At 30.4% G+C, this 4,982-nt stretch overlaps 1 non-coding gene across 1 annotated transcript; it reads left to right on the forward strand.

Annotated features, from left to right (window-relative positions):
• Window positions 1-2,319: 2,319 nt before the first annotated feature.
• TRNAQ-CUG (transfer RNA glutamine (anticodon CUG)) lies at window positions 2,320-2,391 on the forward strand. The gene has a single exon. It is a non-coding gene; the product is annotated as a tRNA-Gln (tRNA).
• The last annotated feature ends 2,591 nt before the right edge of the window (window positions 2,392-4,982 follow it).

Raw genomic sequence — 4,982 nt, forward strand, 5'->3', positions numbered from 1 at the left:
TTAATGTAAAGCTAGGCGATGGGGGACAGGAAGACCATTCAGGGAAAAGGGGATGGGGGAACCGCGCCCCCAACAATTGAAGGTAGAAGTTGAGTGCTGAAAGAGGTTGGGCAGCAAGATAGAAGGAAGGACATAGGATAGGAAGTAAAGCACAGGACTAAAAACGAACACTTCACTCGCGCTCAAAGTGCACCATGTAGGGTTCAGTGACGGCATTCATTAATAAGTTTTAAGTATTTTCGAGACGCAACCTTTATGATAAGTGTCTTGAAGCTACTTAAGAGATTTGGTAGAAAATTAAATTACCTCTTTTCTGGAGCGTGAAGTAGATGATGAATGGAGAAGTATTGAATTAAAAGCTCTAGATAGAGATGAGTGGCGAAATTTAACCGAGGCCCTTGCGTCATTAAGCGTAGGGGGAGATGATGATGATGATGATGGAAACAGATGATTTCCTCAAGAAGTCAGTTGAGAGAGAGAGAGAGAGAGAGAGAGAGAGAGAGAGAGAGAGAGAGAGAGAGAGAGAGAGAGTGTTGCGGCATCCTGCTTTTCTAACTATGGTGGTAACTGGGCTTGTAATAATAATAATAATAATAATAATAATAACACCAACAACAAAAATAATAACAATAATAATAATAATACCAACAACAAAAATAATAATAATAATAATAATAATAATAATAATACCAACAACAAAAATAATAATAATAATAATAATAATAATAATAATAATAATAATACTTTATACTAGCCCTGGATCAATCAACCTGTTATCCAAACTATGGTGAACTTCTCACAAACGCCCCCCAACCCCCCCCCCCCAAAAAAAAAAAAAAAATAATCCATTAAACCTTGTATCCCAGAATAAGTAATTTCACTCTCCTTTTTCCATTCTCTCTTTATAAATACTAATTATTCAAGACCGCTATCTCTCTAAGGAGACAAGACTCTTGAAGTATGTTGGTAAGTTTGAAGTATTTCTGAAAACAAGATAGATTTTCAGTACTGCTATAAAATGCGATTTCTTACCAATTTGAGGAACTTGTGTGAATATCTTATTAGCAGTAGCTTTTTCTATTTTTTTGTATTTTTTAATTTTTACTGTTTCTTTCATTTCTTTTATATTGTTTATCGTATTCATTACATTTGGAGAATTTATCCTCTATTTTATTGTATTTCAAATGTAAGTTATTACTATATATTTTGGTTCATGTGATTTTTGCAATGTCAACATTTTCAAAATCCATTTTTTTTATATTGCATAAATCTCATAACCCCCAAAATATAAAAAGGTTTTTATTCCCTAAAATTATATACAAAGAAAAACTCAAAAGAAAGAATAAAATCATAATATAGTAGAAAAGGAAGTTTGAAAAAAAGATAAATTGAAAGGAAGGTAGAGTGAAAGCAAAAATTATATGGTTCATATATCACGAGACATAAAAAGAAAACGAAATTATAGAGAATTAATTTAATTAGCTAATTAATGAAAAAGGGATAATTTCTTCGTAATACCCGTCGAGGGACTAATCAGAAATCAACAAAATTAATATGATGAATCAGAATTCGATTACTTATAATGAGATATGATCAATAATTGAATGAAAATTAAAAAAGTGAAAACAAAAACTTCTATAAAGGAGTTACTTCACTCACGAAAATGAGTGAAAAATTAATAAGAAACTTTTGTGCACAGAAATAGTGATGCAAATAGGCGATCTCGAATCACTATCAAAATAATTACTTTTTTAATTAATATAAACGTCATCACTATTTTACGTATATCAAATGATCTTCCTAATCGGGTAGTTGAATCAGTAGAACTTCAAAAGTTCAAAGTTGGAGCAAATGTTTTTATGTTGACCAGGCTGACATGAGTCTTTTTATTGTTTATATATGACATACTGTTTTTGACGTTGTTAATAGTTTATATAGGACATATCTGTTTTGACGCTGTTACTGTTTTTAGAATGATATATTGTTAATTTATTCTCATCATTCATTTACTTCCTTATTTCCTTTCCTCACTGGGCTATTTTTTCCTGTTGGAGCCCTTGGGCTTATAGCATCTTGCTTTTCCAACTAGGGTTGTAGCTTGGCTAATAATAATAATAATAACAATAATAATAATAATAATATAAACATTATCACTATCAATTCTACACATATTAAACAGCATAGGACAAATGGTCTTCCACTGTTCATAAATAAAATGGTTAGGATTTTATTCCTATATATATATATATATATATATATATATTATATATATATATATTAAACTTGTGAAAACAAAGGATTAAGGATCCCTTCTCATCGGGTCCCATGGTGTAATGGTTAGCACTTTGGACTCTGAATCCAACAATCCGAGTTCGAGTCTCGGTGGGACCTCTTTAACTGGAACTTCTTGTTGCCAACAGAAAATCCAGGACCTAATCATCATTCTTCCAATAAAAGTCAAAGGCAAAACCGGTCAGGATGCAAATCACCTTGTGATTTACTACATCGGAGCATCACGTTATACTATATGTAAATATAAGTGCCACTATTTACGAATTTTAAAATTTTTAAGCACAATCCTAAAGGATAAATTAGTCACAATATATATCATATATCTATAAATAACTTACGGGAGGTATTATGGCCTTTATTGGTGTGATGAATTACGTATTCCTTGTAGTGCATAATTCTACAGTTTTACAGCTAAAGTCAGGAATAAAGTCTGAATGTATGAATTAATTTTACGTAATTGCTGTGTCTTGCAGCTACTAAACTATCCCTTGTGTTATGATGAACTGTTTACTTCGTTTAGATATAAAACACACACACAATAAATCACCGTGTGTGATAAGGCACAATGATTCTGTATATACTGTATATGAATTGGTTTTTTATATGGTGCATTATAAAGGCATGTTTCAGAGTCTACGAAGGACAGTATAGAAAGCTTGTCCAAGCGTGGAGTCGTTTAGGTTGCGGGAGCAAGTGCTGGAAATGATTAAATCTGATGTCCTGGAAAAACACCAATATAGCAACAAGGTAAAATGCCTTTGCCTCCTGAGAATCGGCCACGCACATTTCCCACAGTTCGTCTTGGTGAAATCATAACAATTTCTTCTTCGAGTGCCAGGATGAGGAGGGTAGTAATAGCTTTTCCTAATTCTTTTTTTTTTTTAATCATGAAATATCTAGTGGGAAAGATTCTCAAAAAATCTGTTAAGAGATGTAAACTCTAAGATGTACTAATATATATATATATATATATATATATATATATATACACATATATATACATATATATATATATACATATATACATATATATGTATACATATATACATATATATACATATATATATATATATATATATATAAATAAATATATATGTATGTATATATATATATATACGTGCATATAATTTTTATATATATATAAAATATATATATATATATATATATATATATAAATATATATATATATATATATATATGTGTGTGTGTGTGTGTGTATTCTGTATATATACACTTTGGTGTTCAAGCAGTGACTTTCTGAGATCACAATAAATCCCGGAATATTATCGACAAACCTCATCCACCCATTATTGAGTACCAGCATGTATTGGTCTACAAATATTAAGGTGTAGGGGCTGGCAACTTCATCCCTAAGGACTTGCAAAAGGAAAAAAAAACCTTTAATTCTCCTGGGAGGATTGATTTTGGAGGAAAAGGAAAAACCAAGTAAGAAATAAGAACACCAAGGATATGATAACTATTTCCGTAATCTTTAAGACATTAATCATGTCCTATCTGTCAACCTCATCTTTATTATTTATTTATTTATCTATTATTACAAACCTAGTTGGAAAAGCAGTATGCTATAAGCCCAGGAGCTCCAACAGGGAAAATAGCCCAGTGAGGAAAGGAAACAAGGAAAAATAAAATATTCTAAGAACAGTAACACATTAAAATAAATACTTCCTATATAATGTAAACTAAACACAACAAGAGGATGAGAAATAAGATAGAATATAGTGTCCGAGTGTACCCTCAAGCAAGAGAACTTTAACCCAAGACATTGGTAGATCATGGTACAGGGGCTATGGCACTACACAAGACTAGAGAACAAAAGTTTAATTTTGGAGCGTCTTTCTCCTAGAAGAGCTGCTTACCATAGTTATTTACATTATCAGGAATAACTAGACGTCATTTATTCATATTTCTTTTTGTTCTACTTCAAGTTCAGTGATCAAACAGATATAGAGTTTATCGTAGTTTATTCATTTCCTTTTCTCACTGGGCTATATTTCCCTGTTGGAGCCCTTGGGCTTATAGCATCTTCTCTTTCTAACTTGAGTTGTAGCTTAGCAAATTATAATAATAATAATAATAATAATAATAATAATAATAATAATAAAAATAATGATAATAATGATAATGATGATAACAATAATAATAAAAATAATAATAATGATAATGATAATTATTATTATTATTATTAATTGCTAAGCTACAACCCTAGTTGGAAAAGCAGGATCCTATAAGCCCAGGGGCTTCAACAGGGAAAATAGCCCAGTGAGAAAAGGAAACCAGGAAAAATAAAATATTTTAAGAACAGTAACAATATTAAAATAAATATTTCCTATATAAAGTATAAAAAGCATAAAAATAATAATAATAATAATACTAATAACAACTACAACAACAACAACAACAACAACAACAATAATAATAATAATAATAATAATAATAATAATCCACATCGAGTTTTACGAAATATGATTTCAAACCACTTGTCTAGGATGGTTTAATTTTTGCTGTATTTTAAGAGGAAAAACTTTCTGACTGGCCTGTATGAAACTCGGTGTTTGCAAGTGAAGCTAAATTTGGAAAAATTATTGTTGATAAAGGAGTTGATTTCCTAGAAAAGCAGGGTTAAGTTCGGTGACTTCTTGTGAAAGAGAAAAAAAAGTAAATGCTGAAAA

Source organism: Palaemon carinicauda, chromosome 10 (assembly GCF_036898095.1).
Source record: "Palaemon carinicauda isolate YSFRI2023 chromosome 10, ASM3689809v2, whole genome shotgun sequence".
Taxonomy (NCBI): domain Eukaryota; kingdom Metazoa; phylum Arthropoda; class Malacostraca; order Decapoda; family Palaemonidae; genus Palaemon; species Palaemon carinicauda.